The sequence below is a fragment of the Puma concolor genome, unplaced genomic scaffold (assembly GCF_028749965.1).
Source record: "Puma concolor isolate L17-30 unplaced genomic scaffold, mPumCon1.1.hap2 unalloc_scaffold_11, whole genome shotgun sequence".
NCBI lineage: Eukaryota > Metazoa > Chordata > Mammalia > Carnivora > Felidae > Puma > Puma concolor.
Window position 1 is genome coordinate 654,155 of NW_028240136.1, and position 22,346 is coordinate 676,500.

Genomic DNA, 22,346 nt, shown 5'->3' on the forward strand with positions numbered 1-22,346 from the left:
GAATCTTCATTTACTAGTGGTATTTGGCAACTTTGTTTTGCTAGAGTGTAAAGATTTACGTTGGTTGAACTCCTTTAATGTTCTTGTAAAAGAGGATGAGGAGTTTTATGACAGCAGTAATTCTTAGGGCAAATATCTCTGGGTAATGAAGAGTAGGTCTTTTGAGTGATTTGGTTGAAGTGTGTGTGTGTGTTTGACATAGAAAGTTCCAGAACATGAGACCTTATGAGGAAAGGAGAAACTGAGCTTAGGACCTATTTAGGAATTGTGGCTAGTTCCAGTGTCAGAGTAAATTTATTTAATTACTTAGTTAATTAATTAATTAATTATTTCAGCAAATATTGCTCTCTCTGTGTTCAGGTATTGAGTCAGAGGCTAAGAATATAGAGACTCACTCATTCTGTTATTCATCAGCAAATACTTATGGAGCACCTGCAATGGTGCCAGGCACTGTGCCTGACACTTGGGGATACAATAGTATCTGCGACCTCATGGAACTTAAAGTCTAAGAAGTAACAGAGGTGATGAAGTCATCACATAAATGTGAAGTCAGGTGAGGATAATCACCTGAAGGAAAGGAAAGTGAGAAGAACTGTGAAGATGTTTATCAAAGGGCATGCCATCCTGTCTGATGGTGTCAGAGATATGATATGGCCAGATTTGTGTTTCAAGTGAGTAGTCTGGTTTCAATGTCCAAATGGAGATGTGACAATGAAGGCAGAGAACCGGTTAGGGGGCCGCCGCAGAGGTCCCCAGCAAGAACTGTGGATGGCCCAGACCAGGGAGGTGATCATGGAGACAGAAGTGGACTGATATCAGAAACCTTCAGGAGGTCAACTGCATTGAACTTGGTGAAGAATTGAATGAGAAAGAAGAGGGAAGCGAGGTCGAGAGTAACGTCTGGGGTTTAAACTTCCCTCCCTGGCCTGTAGAACCTGATAAATGCACCATGAAAAACAATATGAAGTATATGCCCCAGCATAAGCAAAATTAGGGCAGAGTTAAATGGGGTGTGATAAAATGTCTCTGGCAGCCTCGTGTTTCAAGATTAGAGTATAATGTGTTTGTTGCATAGTCCATGGCCAAAGTCAACACAAGCACCCGGATTGTAATGTACCACTTGAGGATGCAATTTGAATATTCCAGCCCCGGGTCTAACTGTGAAGTCAAGCTGTTGTGTGGTCCTGTAATATTCTCCATCCCATCCCACCCCTGAAAAAGCTCTGTGCTCTTTTCTTGTCAGAGCTGTTTGCAAAGCCTGAGGGATGTCACATAACAGCATGCTCTTCAAGGAATTAGCTTTGCAATTTAATGAAGAGAAACTTTTATGACTTCAGCTGGCTCAGTGTTTATAGTTTCTCAGACTATACTATAGTTAAAGCTTGGTTATAAAAGCATACACGTAGACTCATGTAAGTTATATAACTTATAACTCTACGATATATAACTTGTAACTCTTGTAAGAGTTAAAAGAGTAAACACTAGGCACTTGTTAGTATCACTTGTGAATTAGAAAACAGACTTAACAAATATTAACTAACTTGTTTATGGACTCTTGGGGACTCATTATTGTTCAATGCTTATATTTGTACCCACAACTTGTTCCTTTGACAAATATTTATTGAGTATTTACTGAATGCTATGACTGTTTCAAGTAAACAATATAATAAATTTCTGGTCCTCACAGGGCTTATGCTCTATTTGGGAAGATAACAAAGCAAAAACAACTAATATAGTATATATACATATTTATAACATGAAGAATAAAACAGGGTGAGGAATGTGGTAAGGCACATTAGAAAAGCTGCTTGTTCAAGAAGTCATTTGTGAAGGGAAGATATTTGAGCTGAGACAGGATTGATGACAAAGGATTTGGGGGGCAGAAAGCATTTGGGGTGGGGGAAACAGCAAGTGCAAATGCCCCGAGGCAGGAAACGGCTTGGCACACTTTACAACAGGAAAGAGAAAGCCATGTGGCTGGAATGTCTGAGCCTAGGAAAGAGGAGTCTCCTTGGGGGCAAGAGATTAGAGGCTCTTTAGAGCCCCAGTGAAGAGCTTGGATTTTATTCTAAGTGCAACGGACGCCACTGGAGGGTTTTAAAGCAGAAAAGTCACGTGATCTGAGTAGGCGTTAAGAAGATCCTTCTAGTTCCTGAGTGGCAGGTGAGTAAGGTAGGTACCCCAGAGTAGAAGGAAAGTCTGGTCATTTGGGCCCTCATTTTAGAAGAGAGATAACAGAGAAATGGGTGAATTTTCTATATGTCTTGGATGTGAGCTGACAGGGCTTGCTGGTGAACTACATACAGGAGATTAAAAAAAACAAACAAAGAAACAAGGGCAACTTCTGGGTTTTTGATCAAAGCGATTAAATCATGAAGCCCTATACTGAGGATTCAACCCAGACCTCCTTAACATTCCAGCAATCTCTTTTGAAAGGCAAATATCTAATTGCCTGTTCTGGTGAGGAATTCTTCCTTTTGAAGTGTTATCTTATTATTCTATCTCCAGGAAGCAGGAAGAAAGAGAGATTGATATTTATAGGGTGCATTTAAATTCAGGTTTGCCTGCCCCAGATGTCTGCTCCAAGCCTTCTGACTAGGTTAGTAATAGCTGTGGAGCACTCCCTCTGCCACTGATAGGGTCTGCCTTAGTGTCCAATTCCTTAGCTCTAAAGGGAGACAAAGAGGTTGACGGTTTTGGCCTGACTGGCCTTCTTGCGGCCCAGTGCTGACTTTCGTTTGCCGTCTACTTCCTGGATCTGGTGTCATGACTTGCCCAAGAAGACTTTGCATACATGCTTGGTAGCATGTGTTGACAGATTGGCTTCCAGAAGGGAATCTGGACTGTGTTCAGGGGCGTCTGACAGTCCCTAGAGCCCAGAGAATGACAGTCTGGCCCCTTTGTCTGTCTCCTTGCTTTCTGCAGTCAGAGGCCAGGCCCCAGCGCTCAGTGCTGCGGTGGAGCTGGGTCACCACTGTGGTTTGGACAGAGAGCGAGGTGGGGCGAGCTGTCCTCAGGCTGCTCCGGAGTTGGCTTTAGACAAGAGACTAAGGTCAGGCATGTGGTCGAAATCACATATGTGTTTCTGGCAGAGTTCGCATCAAGCTTTATGAAAATATTTTTTTATAACTTCATCTGTGCTTAACAATGATCAATTTCTTGGTTGGAGATGCAGGGAAGGTCCTTGGGATATATTCTCACTGAGGATGGAATTCTGAACTCTGACACTGAGTAGGTCAGCTTTACCCCTTCAAATTTTGTAAAGTCTCTTGTTTGGGCCTAGAGGAGAGTGTCAATCAGTCAGGATCCTGGCAGGAAACAAGATTCTCCTCTGATGGTTCAACTGTAAGAAAATTAATGAAGGAATTACTCTCAGGTGTGTGGGCAGGACTAAGGAAACAAATAGGGTTGAGGTGCCAGGCTAGCAGCAGGGTAAGCTGTCACCAACCCCAGGGCGAAAAGGGACCAAGGGCAGAACTGTGGTTACCTGAGCCAGGTGGGACCAGAAACCATCCAGCAGGAGCCTCCAGTAGGGAATGGAGCCCCTGAGGGAGCAGTCACTGCAAGGGAAGTAGCCCAGAGGTGGGAGGGAACAAGAAAAAATTACCCACCCTCTCCTGTCATCGCCTGTCTGTCTGCCAGGAAATGGAGGCGGATGGATCATAAGGAGCAAACGAAGACCCACTAGCAAGAGACGAAATGTCATTCTTCACTCCAAATCATAAGATTGGCACTGTCTTTAAACACACGCACGCATGTAGGCAGGCACACCTCCTCCCAAAAAGGAAGTCCAACTTTGTATCTTCTCTTATTATTTGCAAATGTATGTGTAAGACACAGTTATCTTTTTGGTTATGTATCTTCTAATTTAAAAAAAGAAAACAAATTCCTTGGGGCACCTGAGTGGCTCAGTCAGTTAAGTGTCTGACTTCGGCCCAGGTCATGGTCTCATGATTTGTGGGTTCAAGCCCCGCGTCGGGCTCTGTGCTGACAGCTCAGAGCCTGGAGCCTGCTTCAGATTCTGTGTCTCCCTCTCTCTCTGCCCCTCCCCTGCTTATGCTCTCTCTCTTTCAATAATAAGTAAATGTTAAAATTTTTTTTAAAACTTCCAGCAAACTACAGTTTGCATATTTACTTGTAAATTGCTTGTTGTGCACAGTAGCATGGCAGGTAAGAGCTTGGGTTCTGTAGCTCAGGTTGCTGTGAGCATTACCTGAGCATCTACAAAGCCCTTAGAAATGTGCCTGATGCAAAGTAAGCAAATGGGTTATGTTGCAGTAGAAAACATGTCCCAAACACAAGCTTTAAGGGTGAGACAAAAGTATATAAGCAGAAGTTTAATGAGTATTTCTGTACCCCACCTTGCACACGTCGTTGGGGGTGTATGCTCTCCACCTTGGAGACCAGCAGTTAAGACTTAGTATTTGCTACCTAGCAGACTGTGCTACCTTGAGTAAACTCACCTCCTGCAACCTTACTGGCCTCATCTGTGAACTAATAGCAGTTAATAGTGCCTGCTTTATAGGGCTGTTGGAGGAGTAAATGCAGTACATCCGGTCACTTAGCCCAGGCCCTGCCTGGCACATCATGAGTACTCAGTAAAATATTACATGCGATTATTGCTGTGAAAGTCATGGTCATTGTGTTTAAATTGGCAAAGAGGAAAAAATTCATCCTTAATCCTACAGATTCATATAAGATCACTGTAAGAAATATGTTGGCATATTTTTAGGCCTTTTCATAAAGACTCCATATACATAGACATATTTTACCTAATTGAATCATTGTACATTCTTCTATGGACCTATTTTTTTTTTAAATTTTTTTTTAAACGTTTATTTATTTTTGAGACAGAGAGAGACAGAGCATGAACGGGGGAGGGACAGAGAGAGAGGGAGACACAGAATCGTAAGCAGGCTCCAGGCTCTGAGCCATCAGCCCAGAGCCTGACGCGGGGCTTGAACCCACGGACCGCGAGATCGTGACCTGAGTTGAAGTCGGACGCTTAACCGACTGAGCCACCCAGGGGCCCCTCTGTGGACCTATTTTTAGTGGCTATGTAACATCTTATAGGCTCAGAGTAATTTATGCACCCAACCCTATTGTTGGTTATTTATGGTTTCTGTTTTCAATTTTCTTTTCTATTTTAAGCAACACTGTGATGAGTAATATTTTTAACAGCTTTATTGGGATAGACAGTTGACCCTTGATCAACGCATGTTTGATCTGCACAGGTCCACTTGTACGTGGATGTTTTATAATACAGTACTATAAATGCATTTTCTTTTCCTTGGGACTTTCTTAATATTTTCTCTAGCTTGCTTTAATGTTAGAATACAGTATATAATTCATATAATGTACAAAATATGTGTTAATTAACTATTTATGTTATTGGTAAGACTTCTTTCCAATCAAACATAGGCTGTTAGGGGGGCCTAGGTGGCTCGGTCAGTTAAGCATCCAACTTCAGCTTAGGTCATGATCTTTTGGCTCGTGGGTTCAAGCCCCTACATCGATTGGGCTCTGTGCTGACAGCTCAGAGCCTGGAGCCTGCTTCAGATTGTCTCCCTGTCTGTCTGCCCCTCCCCCTGCTTGTGTTCTGTCTCTCTCTCAAAAAATAAATATTAATTTAAAAACAAACAACAAAAAAAGTAGGATTTTAGTAATTGTGTTTTGGGAAAGTCAAAAATTGTACTTGAGGGGCACCTGGGAGGCTCAGTAGGATAAGCATTGGACTCTTGGTTTCAGCTCAGGTCATGATCTCACTGTTTGTGAGTTCGAGCCCCATGACAGCACGGAGCCTGCTTGAGATTCTCTCTCTGCCTCTCCCTTGCTCACGTGCATTTGCTCTTTCTTTCTATCTGTCTCATAATAAATAAATAAACTTAAAAAAAATTGTACTTGGATTTTTAACCTCGAGAGTTTGGCACCCTCAACCCCTGCATTTTTCAAGGGTCAGCTATAATTTACATACCATAATATTCAACCATTCAAAGTGTGCAATTTAATGGTTTTCAGTGGATTCAGAGTTGGGTAACTGTCACCAAAATCTAATTTTAGGGTATTTTTGTCACTCCAAAAAGAAACCTATACCCATCATAGTTCTCCCCCTCTCCACTCCTCCTCGACCCAGGCAGCCATTAATCTACTTCTTGTATCTCTAGGTTTGTCTAAATTCTGGACATTTCATACAAATGACATCATATAATATGTTATACTTTGACACTGGCTTTATTCACTTAACATAATGATTTTGAGGTTCACCCATGTTGTAGCACTATCAGACCATCATTTCTTTTTATTGCTGAATATCCCATATTATGGACACATTTTATTCATCCATTTGTTAGTGATGGGTTAGTGATTCGGGCTGTTTTCATGATGCATGATGATCTTATAAATTAATCTTTGTACACATCTTAATTATTTCCTTTGAATACATGTCTAACTATGAAAATGCTGGTTCAAAGATTATGCACATAATTTCTAAACTTTCAAATATCCAACACTTCTGATCTAGTCTATCATTTGAGCACATTAATTACTTCTGTTGTCCATTGAAGGGTCACTGCTCTTCATCTTTTGAACTACAAAGCTTTTCTTTTGTGTTCCTGTGACACCTGGAAGTATTTGCTACTCCTAATTCTCTACAGAACAATCCCTTGTGGATTCTATCCTCTTGGGTGCCTGAGACTCTCGTGGGCAGTGATATTCCTAAAGGGAGCTAACACTATTTACGTGTATCAATCTTTATCCTTTTCTTTTTTTAATTTTTTTTTTTTTAGCATTTATTTATTGTTGAGAGACAGAGACAGAGCATGAGCAGGGGAGGGGCAGAGAGAGAGGGAGACACAGAATCTGAAGCAGGCTCCGGGCTCTGAGCTGTCAGCACAGAGCCCGATGTGGGGCCTGAACTCACGAGCTGTGAGATCATGACCTGAGCTGAAGTCAGATGCCCAACCGACTGAGCCACCCAGGTGCCCCCATCTTTATCATTTTCAACTAGAAACTCCCTGTAGTGTGGCATTAATGAAAATCAACAGAGACCCGTCAGTGGCAGATAGCCTCTTTAAATTGTTTCACTTCGCCCTATTTTTAAGTAACTTTCTGTCACTATGAACCTCTTGAAAGTGGTTAAAATCCAGAAAAATTCTTGAGTCAGTGGAATTGTGACCCAAGGTTTCACAGCACACAGGCAGCTGAGTATCGTTAAGTGCATCATCTTATTTCACCAGACTTTTCCCATCCTTTAAGAATTTGAAGATAAGTGAAAGTTTGTTTTCTACATACTGTGGTTTTTAAAATTTTTTTTTTCAACGTTTATCCATTTTTGGGACAGAGAGAGAGACAGAGCGTGAACAGGGGAGGGGCAGAGGGAGAGAGGGAGACACAGAATCGGAAACAGGCTCCAGGCTCCGAGCCATCTGCCCAGAGCCCGACGCGGGGCTCGAACCCACGGACCGCGAGATCGTGACCTGGCTGAAGTAGGACGCTCAACCGACTGCGCCACCCAGGCGCCCCTACATACTGTGGTTTTTAATCCAGCATAGCTGTTAAACTCTTGGGGTGGCCACCTGGGTAAAATCTACTCACGGTTTTCCCTTATTATGTGAACGGATCCTGCAGCGAAGGCAGCTGGTGAATAAACACCAAGCTTAAGCCTTCGTCGGTGTGAATCCTGGATAATGTTTACAAATAGAATGGTCTCTGCAGCAACCAACTAGCAGCAGATAAGAGAGCCACCTCATTTATAGCTGCGTTTAATCTTTCCAAAGCCAGAAACATATTTATTGAATGATGGTGAATAGAACAGCTTATTACGGCCTTCACCCCTGGAGTCTCGTTCTCCTCTGACCTTTCTGGTCACAAGCAACAAAGGTGATTAAGATACTTCGTTCTTTGTACGAAGACCCATTGACGGCACTCCTCCAGGCTCCCGGATGTTCTTGTCGGGTTTACCTTCATCTTTACCCCACTGCCTCTTGGAAACAGCCCCACGTGTGTATGAAACTGCTGGCCTAGAAGAGAAGAAAGTGTAGCAGGTACTAGTAAGTGTTTGACTTCTCTTACGTGTCACTTAGGACAGGCATTTTTATACAGGCTATCCAATCTCCACCTCACAAGCCCCGCCCCACGCAGCAGGTGCTGTTATACCCATTCTAAAAATGAGAAAGTTGAGGCACATCTGCTCCCTGTCTCTTGGCTGCTGAAGTGTGAAAAAGTTCTAATTCAGTACAGACTTCCTATGATTTCGGCATAGGAAGTGCATTCATTTCTAAGAGTAAATAAAGGTGACCTGATTTGCTAAATTCTTTCCTGTCAGAGATAGTGCCTGCCTTGGTGGCCAAAGCCTTTTAAAATAAATGCTGCAATGTTATATTTGCCAGGATGAGGTGTTCAGAGATAATGCCTCTCAAAAAAAAAAAAAAAATGGGGAAGTCCTATGATCAAGAAGTTTGAGAACTTTGAGGTTGAACTAAATGACACAAGATTCTTGATTGCCGACCTTCTCAGAGACTCGAATATAGCATGTGCATTGTGAGTCACCAAGGTGGGTAGAACATAAATACTTTTTCGTGGGACACCAATTAGCATTTTATTTAAAAATTTTTTTTAATGTTTTTATTTATTTTTAAGAGAGAGACAGACAGAGCATGAGCAGGGGAGGGGCAGAGAGGGAGGGAGACACAGAATCTGAGCTGTCAGCCTAGAGCCTGATGCGGGGCTCAAACCCATGAACCATAAGATCCTGAGGCCATCTGAAGTCAGACGCCTAACCAACTGAGCCACCCAGGTGCCCCACCAATTAACATTTTAAAGAGCTGGTTTTTGTGATGCACACAGGGTCAGAATGAACTTAATGGCCATTCCTTTTGGGTTTAATTTTTTAATAGAGGCAAAGCACACAAAGGTATTTAGTGAAAAAAAATATTTCTCACTTTAACCTTTGCTTCTGAGATTCTCTTGAGAGACAGCCATTGATTTCAAGTCTGAGATATTCTATGCATGTGCGACCATGTTTGTATGTATGTATGTACATGTATGTCTGTGTATGTTTCAATTTTGAGCACTCTATATACATTTTTCTGTGCTGTGTTTATTTTAAAATGTTTATTTTCTGAGAGACAGACCATGAGCAGGGGAGGGGCAGAGAGAGAGGGGATCAGAGGATCCAAAGTGGACTCTGCACTGACGACAGTGAGCCTGATGCGGGGCTCGAACTCACCAACCATAGATCATGACCTGAGCCAAAGTCAGACGCTCAACACTGAGCCACCCAGGTGCCCCTGCACCTTGTTTTTTTTTTTTTTTTAATTTAATATATATTAGAAGTCATTCCATATCAGTACATATAACACTGTGTCATTTGTTTTAATATCCACATAGTATTCTATTATATGGATGTGCCCTAATTCCTTTAACCAGTACCCTTACTGATGGACGTGTAGAATATCATATTTCTAATTTTTCCTACTGGAAACTGCTGCAGTGCGTGCCCTTGTACATGTGTCTTTGTCACCATGGTGCTTCTTGTATCAGCCTTTGATAAAAGCCAAGGGAATAAGAATGTAAAATAATAACAATAATAATAATAACAAATGACTCTGTGAAGTCAAAATGCCACATGTTTTCAGTCTTTTGATCGTCTGGCTTGATCCAGAAGTGTTTAGAGAATTTAGAGTTCTGGAGACTGTAGGTCCAAGCCCTAAAAGAACATGTTGTCTGAAGTTGTTTAAAATAGAAGAAACAAAAGATAGATGACGTTTTGAGAGAGAAGAAAAATTCAGGTTTTTGAAAAATTGTTTCTCTTAGACAATGAAGAGGTTGGGAGTTAATAATTGTATGTGTGTTCCTGCTCATGGCAAAATGAAACTTGAAGCACGAAACGTCTAAGAACAGGGATTTCCTACATGCATAACCTTTGATTTTTGATTCAAACCTTACAGCAGACTGCTTTAGTCACATTGGTTCAGAAGCATGAGTTTTGCTTCCTCACTATCTTGTACTGGATTTCATTTCTGCCAAAGAGCATTTACCTCTCAGTCCTTAAGCCTTGTTTTTCCTCTTGAACATATTTCTCCCTTTTCTTTTTTGTGTACTGAATAGAAAAAACAACAACAACAACAACAGAGAGTAACTTCATGTAACAACAAATAAAATATTTCTTCTTAAAATGATGTGGAGTCTGGGGCGCCTGGGTGGCGCAGTCGGTTAAGCGTCCGACTTCAGCCAGGTCACGATCTCGCGGTCCGTGAGTTCGAGCCCCGCGTCAGGCTCTGGGCTGATGGCTTGGAGCCTGTTTCCGATTCTGTGTCTCCCTCTCTCTCTCTCTGCCCCTCCCCCGTTCATGCTCTGTCTCTCTCTGTCCCAAAAATAAATAAACGTTGAAAAAAAAAAAGTTTAAAAAAAAAATAAAATAAAATGATGTGGAGTCTAGTTGGAATTATGCTATAGAATTTGATGCAAGTCCGTCTATGTTTTGTTAAACGGCTTTATTGATCATGCCCTCCATATTTTTTTAATCAGTTTGAGCAACGGGGTTCAATCTTAGAGCATGCTGGGCAAATTGCCTTGAGGCCAAATTGCTATTGGGACATCAGGTAATTTAAATATATTTCACATCAGCTGGTCCTCCTTTGGGAGAGCACCAGTATGCTATAGCCCCTAGTCATCACAAAGTGCCATCACTGGAGGTTAGGCACTCTGTGTGTGGTATCTGATCATTTATACAATATGTTCAGCATCATATGATCCTCTATTAATAGGTGGATCCTGCTGTTATCCCCATTTTATCAGTAAAGAAACCAAGGGACAGGATAAAAGTAACTCCTTCTGCACCGTCCAGCTGGGATCTTATCGAGCTAGAATTTGAACCCATTGTTATAAAAATCTTGCCCAAATTAGAGATGGCCTGAATCTTTAGGTCTTACTTGGATTCTTTGAAGGCTGAAGAAATGTAATCAACTGTAAGAGAAGAGGTTTTATCCCTCCTCCCGTCTAGTTATACCAAGCCGTGTGGATGGTCCCCAGTGCTCACAGCCCTGTGCGCAGAGCAATTTGTTCTCCTACATATAAGCAGGCCTGGCTCCAGAGTTGGCCCAGCTCTCTGGGTCAGAGGCCGGAGCAAGCCCAATGACACAGGTGACTCTTTCAAGGAAGGAGATGCCCTGACCCTTTTGTTAACTCCCCTGGGACAGAAGTCATCACTTGCAGTGATGTGCAGTCAAACTTGCAAGTCAGTTAGATGGGCAGGCCCCTCACCATGCTCTAATAGAAACAGTCCCCAGAATTTTCCCTGGAGAAGTTTTACAAACATTAGCTGTTCCCTCTCTGTGTTCTCCTTTGTTGGAAATGGTTAGAACGCTAGAACCCAGCGTAACAGTAAGTTTCCGGATTTCCCCTTTGTGTCAAGCGGCCGATGCAGCGTCATTAAGTAAATCCTGAGTATTAAGGCGTTTTCAGATCGTAAAGAGGAATTTGATCAAAGGATTCCCAGAAACACAAATCTCATTTGAGTCTTAATGCTGTGCTCCTCACCACTGCCATGCTGTGGGCATCTGGTCATTTGCAGTTTGTCCTTTGGGCAGAGTAAACCCTTCTACTGCAGGAAAAATCTCAAAAACTTCATATAAACAGAACAACACCTATGGAGTGCCAGGAACTGCCAGATGCTCCATATCTCCATAAAGACAGATTCCTGGCACCGTTTCACCAAGGACACACTGCCAGCTGCCCAAACTCAAACCAGGATTCAGATGCAGGTCTTGCACACCCTTGCTTCTGTATGTGGTCATTGCCCCTGTTCAGCTGCCTCCCCAAACAAGCAAGATGCAGAAATCAGAGACCAGAGGGAGTCTTGATTGCCAGGTTCAGGTTCCTGCCAAGGCAGGATGTAATTGCAGGGCTAAGGCTAGAGCCTATGATAAGCGGATGCTAAACTTGTTTTTGGCAGAACATCTGGGATGTGTCAGGGTTAGGGCAGAAGTGGGGGAGGAAGAGGCTTAGGTGCAAGGATCCCTTCGTGATCTCTGGTCTCCTCTTGCGTGAGCATGAGGACATTTCCTGAATGCCAGTCCTCAATATTTGAGCGGTTGGCTCAGATATGCTCTGGGTCTTTAAAACGTTCAGGCCCGGAGACATGGTTACAATAGCATGAGCTTTTTTGCTGTATCTGAACTTGGTCTTCATCTCTCTGGGGACCCTGGTTTGAGTTACTTGGATGTGATGTCTTTCATGATGGAACAGCTAACTTGTGAAGAGGCTGCTGACGTTTTTCCTATTGACTATGCTGTTCGCCAATACTGTCCCAGGTTAGAAAGGCATCAAGCACCAGTTGAATGGCTCTGTCTTTGTAACTTTAGCCCTGTTTTCTTTCTTTTTTTTACAGAAGAGAAATCAATAGATATGTTACTTTTATATAAAATTTCTTTCATTCCTATAATTTCCTTTCTTTTGATTTTCTTATTGTCCGGAAGAATGTTAGGTGAAGATATACTCTTATGTTTACAATTTTTTTCTTTTTTCCCTTTCTTTCTCCCTCTCCCGACCCAGTCACCACCGCTCTTTCTCTCTGTATTTCTTTTTCAAAGATTGAAGGGCTTGATGCTTTGTGGCTACCCGCACAAAGGCAGCTATAAATTTGAGAAACTCCACAATCTGCCATGCTTCATTCTCCTCCTTTGTTTCCCAGAGTGATCATCATCGTTTTCTCTGGGTAATCGCTAACGGGAGGACTCCAGACTAAAAGGAGGAACACAGCACAACACTGGGTGGCTTCCTGACACCTATTGTTGGAGCCCAGCTTTGATTTTCCTTTGCTTAGAAGTGTGGGCTAGCCTCTGTTATTTGCTTTTCTCTCCTCTCATCAATCTTGCTTGAGACTCTAGTTTTACTGAAATATATTGTCATCAAGCCAGCCAGGTGAAAAGGAATCCATTTTCCTGAAATCATTCTTTTGGTGAGAGGCTTTCTGTGTAAAAAGATTGTAGAGTAAATCCTTGCTGCTTTTCAGGGTAACTGGGGGGTGAATGAGGGTAGAGTTTTGGAGAGGAGGAAAGAAAGCTTTCCTTTTTTTACTCTATTGTTTCCTGGTGAAATGGGGAGACCCTGGGCCCTAGAGACTTGACCCAGCCCGTTCCAAAGCTGTCATCGAAGGTTCTTGATCTCCTCACTAGAAAGAATTCAAGCACAAACACAGCACAGCGAACTAGGGATACAAGTGGAAAAGTTTATTAAAGCAAAAGTACACTCTCCAGATGTGAGAGCAGGTGAGCTCAAGAAGGAGAGAGAGAGAGAGAGAGACGTGCGCCCCGGGGGGTTAGGTTTTTACCTTTCATTGACAGTTTTTAACGAGGGGGTGGAATATTCACTACTTAGGGCAGATATTTCTTGGAAGCAGGGTTTCCCACTTTTTCTTCCTAATTTGGTCAGGGGTTTCCCGTCATGGTATCTGCCATGTTGGGCCTGTCTGGTGTGATCCACCTTCTCATGGAGTGCTGCCAGGACAGGCCTCTCTGACTTTCCCAGTAACTGGCCATGACCTCCTTGTTGCTGGCCTCCAGGCATCAGGTTAAAACCTAACTTAACTGCTTACTCTGACATGATTACAAGGGCACAACCAAGCATCTTAATGATGGCTACATCTGTCTTAAAAGTTGGGTAGCTAGCAATTCTTAATTACAGACTTCATGTGGTGGAGAAAGCGAGGGCCCATCTCCTCCCCTCAGGGAGCATAAGCTCTAGTATATCCATAAACAGACAAACAAACACAGCTATGAATATGGAAATAAACACAGAAGCCAGCTTAGGGACAGACGCATGCCATGAAGCAAAAAGGGTGGAAGGTGGTAACTGTGGGCTGCTTGGGCTAAAGATACCCAAGTCTTTGCTTTTGTACTGAACCAAAATGGTGGGAAAGGGGCAGCCTTGTAAATATCTGGGAGAAAAGCTTTCCAGGAAGGAAGCATCACTGCAAGTGCCTGAGACATGAACAGGCATGTGTTTTGAGAGACAGGAACATGGCAGCTGTTCTGAAAGATAAGAGGGGTCAGTTCGTGGTGAGCAGAGTGAAAGCATTACTGACAAAGGGAAGGATTGGTTCAGGGACCTAAAGAAAGAAGACTAAAAATAATAGAAGTCCCTGTTTGGCTAGTAGCACTATATGGTGCAGATGTACTTTTTAAATAGCTTTAGTGAGATGTAGGGGCGCCTGGGTGGCTCAGTTGGTTGAGCATCCGACTTCGGCTCAGGTCATGATCTCACAGCTCATGAGTTCGAGCCCCATGTCGGGCTCTGTGCTGACAGTTCGGAGCCTGGAGCCTTCTTCAGATTCTGTGTCTCCCTCTCTGTCTCTGCCCTTAACCCACTCGCATTCTGTCTCTGTCTTTCTCAAAAATAAATAAACATTAAAAAAAATTTATATAGCTTTAGTGATATGTAATTTACATACCAACATCCCATGGAAAATGTTTATACATTTGAAATGTTACCAATTTGATATATGTATGGTGACAGTTCGGTGACATTTAGTATATATACAGAGTTGGGCAACTGTTGCCATAATCTTACTTTAGAACATTTTCATCATTCACTAGAAGAAATCTAGTGCCCATAAGCAGTCACTTTCCACACTCTCAACTCCCACTCCAGACCTAGGCAACCACTAACCTACTTTCTGTCTCTGTACTATTCTGTCTCTTGCCTCTTCTGGACATGGGATCATACAATCTGTGATCTTTTCTGACCTCCCTAGAATGACGTGTTTGAGGTTTTTCTATGTTGTAAGGCCGTAAGTATTTTATAATATTCCATTATATGGATATACCACATTTTAGATAACCGTTCTTCAGTTAATAGACATTTAGACTGTTTCCAGTTTGGGGCTATTACGAATAATGCTGCTGTGAACATTTGTGTACAAGTTTTTGTGTGGACGGATGTTTTCATTTCTCTTGGGTTAAATACCCAGCAGTAGAATTTCTGGGTCATGTGGAGACTCTATGTTTCACATTTTGAAGAACTGCCAAATTGTTTTTCACACTGACCATGCTGTTTCACAATTACACCAGCAATGTGTGAAGGTTACAATTTCTCCATATTCTTGGTAACTCTTATTACTGTCTGTCCTTTTGATTACAGCCACTCTAGTGAGTGTGAGGTAGTATCTCATGATTTGAATTTGCATTTCTCTAATGAGTAATAATGCTGAATGTTTTTTTCATATGCCTATTTATTTGGGGAAATGTCTATTTAAATCCGTTGCCTATATTTTCGTGGGGCTATCTTTTTATTATTATTATTGAGTTATAGGATTTCTTTTTACATTCTGGAGGTACGTTCTTTATTAGACATATGATTTGCAAATACTTCTCCCAAGACAGCAGGTTATCTATTCACTTTCTTGATGGTACCCTTTGAGGCACAGAAATTTTTAATTTTAATGTTGTCTGATTTATTGAAATTCCCTTTTTTTGCTTTTGCTTTTGGGGTCATGCCTAAGAAATCTCAAAGGCACTATGATTTACCACTGTATTTTCTTCTAAAAGTTTTAGAGTTTTTATTTTAAATTTATATCTGTAATATACTTTTAGTTATTTTTTTGTTTATGCTACAAGGTAGTGACCAAATCCATTATTTTTCATGCAGCTATCCACTTGTCCCAATATCTGTTGAAAATATTATTCTTTCCCTACTGAACCATGTTGGACCCTTTGTAGAAAGTCAATTGACTATGAACATTAGAGTTTGTTTCTAGGCTTTCAGGAGAATGCATTTTTAACGCATGACATCAAAAATGATGGCATTTTTCTAACATGGGGTGAAGCCTTCAGAAAGCCAAGCTCTGGTGGGGGAGTAAAGCAGCTGGTAACTGTCAGATAAATTCTGGATTGAAGGGGCTTCATTTTCTATGGCTATAAAATGAATTTATGGATGAAGACTCTGGTATTTCTTACTTACAGTACTGGAAAGAATCTTAAGCAATTCTTAGACCCTTGATAGGACTATATCTTAACCATTCTTGACAGAGCGGTATCTATTCTACAGTTCTTTTTTTTCTTTTCTCTTTCCTTTTTAGTCTTAAAATATAAGCTGGGTTGAAGAGATGAGATTTAGAGATTTCAGTACACATGTCAATTGGGTGATATATACAACAATGTGAATAGAATAGAATAGAATAGAATAGAATAGAATAGAATAGAATAGAATAGAATGTGTAGATATTTGAGATCACTTGATCACACAAATTCAAGGGCAAGGATTTTTCAAGTTAGAAAGGTTTTGAAGTACGCTGGAAGAAACATAGACATTGGGCATTCATCCTCCAAGATTCATGCTCCCCTCTAAAGCCTTTCCCATGGGGAATTTCTTCCTGGACCATTCCCTTGTGGGATAAACACTCCAAAATGCATCAGTGTCCCTGGACTGTCTCCTAAACTCAGGCTCCAAATGTCTTCCTGGATATTTGCACTAGGACACCTACTAATACTGAAGATCCCAAACAGAAGAGTTATCTCTGGCATCTTCTAAGAGGAAACAGTTTATCAGTCTTGTGGATTTATCCATTGCTGCAGGTCTTATGTCATCCATGAGATTTCCATTCCTCTGGCCTCCAGCTGAATCTCCTGACATAGGGCGGTAACTTTCTGATCAGACACTTCCCGTGGAATTTCTTTATCTTCCAGATAGATTGGGTTAATTTTGTTGGAAAACCTCCTTGATTGCCTCAGTCTCTGGGTCCCTAGATCTTCATTGCCGATAGGATAACACCTAAGCTTCATCGCTTAAACTTCAGGGTTTTTGTCCAGCTGGTCTTTCGTTTGCTTTCCAAGCCTGATCTCTGATTTCTTCCATACATGAGTTTGTCTTCTCACCAGACAAACTTATTCATTGTTTCCTGGACATGCCTTTACCTTTTTTGCTTTGGGGTTTCATTCACCCTTTGCCCTCCACATAGTATATTTTTTACTCTCTTTTCCTTCTCCTTATAGAAATATCCCCTTTCTTTCAAGACAATACAAATCCTCTTTCTTCTGGTTAGTTCAGAGTTCAATGATGGGTTCAAATCTCAAGCCTTAATGGCTTAGTTACATGGTGGAGATTGCAAACTGGCAATCCATGGGCTGAATCCAGTTTACAGATGTTTTCTTTCCTCCATATGATGTTAAATTTTTTTTTTTTAATTAGTTGCCTGCAGTTAAAAACCTGAGGTTTTACATTTAGGAGAAAACAAACAAACATACAGATTTCCAGCCAACTCGGAAAAATTCTATTCCCACGTGGCAACTATGTATGTTTGCTCTCTTGAGCTGTCCCATTTAGCCAAGATGTGTGTGTGTGTGTGTGTGTGCGTGTGTGTGTTTATGCCAGCACCACTGCTCTGTATTTGGTTCCAGGCCAAACCTCCTTCACTGAGGTATATCCCCCACCCCAGCCTCTATGGAAAGTTGACTGGGCACTTAGTACTGTAAAGCCTTATGTTTCTTCTTTAAAGAAGAAATCTCTCTTCCCTTACACTTCGCTTTTTGTGTATTTGTCTTGGACCCTCATTAAAATGAAATGCTCATAGCATAGTACCTCCCATGCGATCTTGTCTGTGACAGATACTAAATAAAGGCAGTAAGGTGATTTTTAACCTCTCATTTCTTGCTCAGAATATCCCACCCTTTGCTTAAATGGATTTAGGTAGTATTTTTGAAAGACCTGTACCGCAAGGGTATAGAAGAGGAATCCTAATGAAGAATTAGGACCAAAGAAAAAAAGAGAATGCAATAAACATGGTTGCCATGATTTCATATATAAAGAGAAAACAGGGCTAAAATATATTTTATTTCAAGGAGAACCAAATCTGCAAGCTGAACCCACAAAAGGCTCACTGAGCAGTGTTGTGGTTTCATTATTTATGTGTTGGATGTAACTGGCTTTTTTTTTAAAATGCATTTTCTTTCAAATGAAATAATCAATTCAGGGCTCGCAATAAGGTCATCATAATGGAAATTAAGTCTTCCATTTTATTTCGGTTGATTTTAAAAATAACTCTACGGATCCACAGTTGGCTAACATTTATTGCTTTTATTTTTAGGAGTTGGCAAAGCAATCCTCTATTTTTCCACCAACAGTTTCCAGGTTTTCTTGTCTTCTCCTCCTCATGAAGCTTACCAGCATGAAATGCAGGGCAGTGCCCCTTTGGTGAGCAGTTCCCAAGACGGTCTCATATTTTTCAGTGTTTTATCATTAATGTGAGGTGAGGCAGTTCTACAATCCATTTGAGGCTTTCCATTAGTCCAGCACAGATACTTGGCAGACTTTCCTTCTACTGTGGAGTCCACAATATCCTCTTAGACTAAAGATTTTAAGAGGAAATCTCTTTAGGGCTCTAAATCCTTATAATCATCACTGTCATTAATGGAAGCACTTCATAAGGGAAAATGTTGCCCTGAAGAAAAGAAGCTCTTAAGACTCGAAGCTCTGACAGAGGTCTCAGAATACCGTGGTGCTCTTTCCCACCCAGAATATTTGACTGTTCCTCCCACGTTGATGTGGATTAAGAACGTGGGATCTCTTTTGACCCAGGAACCTCACAATCCTACATGCTTAGTCACTAAAAGGGTACGTCCTGTATGTTTGCTACATCTGGTACTACCAATCATGAACTTTTTCTTTTGCTGCCTTTTTAAACTCAAAAAGAATTTCTAAGATAACTTTACATAAGTACTATAAAAGGACTACCAATACTCATACCCTACAATTGAACATTACTGGAGTATTAACGGCAATGAAAACACATCAGTATTATTCAATTCTGTCTCAGTCCTCCTGCCCACCAGAGGGCTCTCCTTTCACTCTGTACCACAGGGGATAGACTGGTTTTTGAGAGGGACTCAACACATAATAGCACCAAACTGAGACTGCCTGAGGGCTATTCAGAGGGGTTAAAAGACGATCACAAAAGAATACATTTGTTTTTTCTAAATGTTATTTATTTATTTGAGGGGGGGAGGGGCAGAGGGAGAGAGAAGAGAGAGAACCCCAAGCAGGCTCCATGCTGTCAGTGCAGAGCCCAATGCAGGGCTGGATCTCAAAACCATGAGATCATGACCAGAGCCGAAATCAAGAGGTGGATACTTAACTGACTGAGCCACCCAGGTGCCCCAAAAAGGATAACTTTTTACCCTGCGATGCAGTGTTGTTTAGGGGCCCCTCTGGGGTTCCCATGACGTCATCTCAAGCAGTGACACAAGCCCCACACTTGAGCAGTCCCTGAACTGATTTCGCTGTTCCTGCCACCGCTAAAATATCTCAGAAAACGTTGGTGAAAGCTTTTATCCTGAAGTTAGAAGAAAATTGCTTTCAGTGAGCTTCCAAAAACAAAAAAAACAAAAAAACAAAAACGCCACTGTGACATGCTTGCATGGAATTTGTTCTTTAAAGAAAGATGTTACAGCAGTGCCCCAGAACAGACTGGTTTAATTTTCCTGCCTCCTTCCTTCATTTTTCCCCTTCCTACTTCCTTCCCTTTTTCGCCTTGTCCTTTCTTTCTCCCTTGTCTTTTCTCCCCTTTCCTGCATCTCCTCCTCCTTCTCACTCCTTGTTAGTCATGTTCCCAGAACACACACCTGTCTGTGGGAGTGTGTTTTTGATCATTAAGCACAGGAGCAGACACACTTCACATATCTCCAGGGTATGACCTTTAATTCCCAGTTTACCTAATTCTGTGATATTCTTAGGGCTGCAGAAAAGCTCTTAGCAACAGTGTTTCTTTAGGGTATTTGTCAAGTGCTGTATCTCACTGCAGCTTTTACTCATCTCATCTTCTAAGAAAGCAAACTGAAGTCTAAGGAATTGAACTGGGGCATTGAACTACAGGTTCATGTGGCTATGTTGGCGTGAGCAAAGCCAATATATGCATGCTCAGTGATTTCTGAACCCCATATGGTGTTTTTCCCCTAAACAGAATTTCAGCTTTTATTTTTTTTTATTATTTTTTTTAATGTTTATTTATTTTTAAGAAACAGCGTGAGCTGGGGACCGGCACAGAGACAGGGGGACAGAAACGGGGATCTGAAGCAGACTCTGTGTTGACAGCTGCGAGCTTGATGTGGGGCTCGAACCCACGATCTCATGTGAGATCATGATTTGAGCCAAAGTCAGACGCTCAACTGACTGAGTCACCCAGGCGCCCCCAGAATTTCAGCTTTTAAAAGAATTTGTTTCATTTATTCAATCAGTTGTGTCTTCGGCATTATTTTAGAGAAGCAGTTTGCATAAAAATCTAGTCAACATTTGTTGGATTTTCTACTCAGCTCTACTTCAGTCTCCTTCTTTCGGGAATTGCCTAGCCAAGCTCTATTTCCCTATTTGCTGTAGGAGCAACCACTGTATACAGCAGGACCCTGTCTCTTTTGACCCTTGGTTTGTCCAGGCACCTGACTCTAGGGAGACCAACTGGAGCTCTTCCTGGGTTCCTTGAACTTGGTACCCTGAAGGTTGAGGTTTTTCTCTTTCCAAGGACTGAAGTTATAAAAGGTGAAGCTTGGGAGCCCTTGTGTTGTTTGATACGATATAGCCCTGTAAATTTATTTTTCTTTCCATGATTCTCTTAACATTTTCTTTTCTGTAGCTTACTTCATTATAAGAATATAGTATGTAATACATATAACATGGAAAATACGTATTACTCAACTGCTTTTATATTATCAGAAAGTCTTCTGCTCACCAGGAGGCTACTAGTAGTCAAGTTTTGGGAGAGTCTAAAGTTATCTGTGGATTTTCAAATGTGTGAGGTGGGATTGGCGCCCCTAACCCTGCGTTGTTCAACAGTCAACTGTAATAGTCTCGCCCCATATTACAGGTTAGGAAGCTGAGTCCCTGAGAAGTTAGGCAATGTTCTCAGAATCACCCAGTTAGTAAAGGGAAGAACTGGGATTTGAACCTATGATGGTCCAGCTTATTCGTTTTCCCAATTTCACCATTATAACCTCCCTACTGACATTTCTTTGATTTTCTCTTATTTGTGTTAGTTGCTTTTTGTTGTAAAGGATGGACTGAAGATCGACTACAATGACTGGCAGTCTCTTTCAGGATTTATAAAGATGGAAGGAACCAGCCAGGGCACCTGGGTGGCTCAGTCAGTTAAGAGTCCGACTTCAGCTCAGGTCATGATCTCACCGTTTGTGAGTTTGAGACCCTGCATCGGGCTCCGTGCCGACAGCTCAGAGCTTGGAGCCTGCTTCAGATTCTGTGTCTCCCTCTGTCTCTGCCCCTCCCCTGCTCTCACTCTGTCTCTGTCTCTCAAAAATAAATAAACATAAAAAAATTTTTTCCTTCCTGGATGGAAGGAACCTTCCAGATTAAGTTCTCCAAACCCTAACTTATTTTATGGATCAGGAGCTATAGCCTAAGAAGAAAGGGTACATGCCCAAGGTCACCCAGCTGTTCTAAGGCAGTCCTGTAACTTGAATTTATCTTCTAGCACCCAGATGTTTGCTCTTTCATTCAAACACATTCTTTTGGTCTAAACTTAAAAGCCACTTTCTTCACAAAACCTTTCTAATCCTTAGACTGGATGAATTGCTTCTGCTATGGGATTTCCTACAACCCCCTCTTTCTCCATTCATAGCATAACATTCCTGGTCATGTGCTTCTTAAACAACCCATCTGCCCCATGAGATAGTAGCCTCTGTGAAGGCAAGAACCCTTTGTGTCTTGTTCACTGTGGCCTCTTCAGTGGCATATGCTTAATGTGCCAAAATGGCAAATCACTGCATAAAAAAAAATAGCACATGAGACCTGCAGCAGTGTTCTGGTGTTGAAGACAATGGAACTATATGGTATTAGAATATATCTTCCAGTTGTAAATCTTTGGTTTTTGCTATGTTGAACATTTGCCGTTGTAATCACGTGTGTAGCATTTAAACTTGTAGCTTTGGCGTCAGAAACGCTGAGATGAATTACCAGGAACCGTGTTTCTTTCTTCCTTTCATATTAACTTCGGTTTGCTGGTTCAGGGTTCTGTCACATGTACGTAGTAGTCCCTAGCAGGTACATGAGCCAAGACCACACTAAACATGAGAAAGCGAGAGGAGAGAAGGTAATTCCGACCATTATATAAATTACCGGTGGTCTTTAGCATTTGCGTATTGGAAGAAGACTGGAGTGACCCAAGTGAAAGGTTGGAAACAAAGAAGAGAAGTTATATGGCAGGATGGGAAAAGCCTAGGGAGAGAAGCTGGCCTAAGGGCTCAGGCTTGAAAGATCAATAATATTTTGCTGTGGGTGTCAATGGAAAGAGCAGCCTTCTCTTTGTTGAATTGAATAGGTTTTCTCCCTTTTGACTAAACCTTGTGTTG

The 22,346-nt window shown here is 41.7% G+C and overlaps 1 long non-coding RNA gene across 1 annotated transcript; it reads right to left on the reverse strand.

Moving 5' to 3' along the window:
* Positions 1-7,744: 7,744 nt before the first annotated feature.
* On the reverse strand, positions 7,745-22,078 carry LOC147571717 (uncharacterized). The gene is made up of 2 exons (XR_015247127.1): positions 21,952-22,078; positions 7,745-8,018 (listed from the first exon to the last, which is right to left on the reverse strand). It is a non-coding gene; the product is annotated as an uncharacterized LOC147571717 (long non-coding RNA).
* Positions 22,079-22,346: the final 268 nt, after the last annotated feature.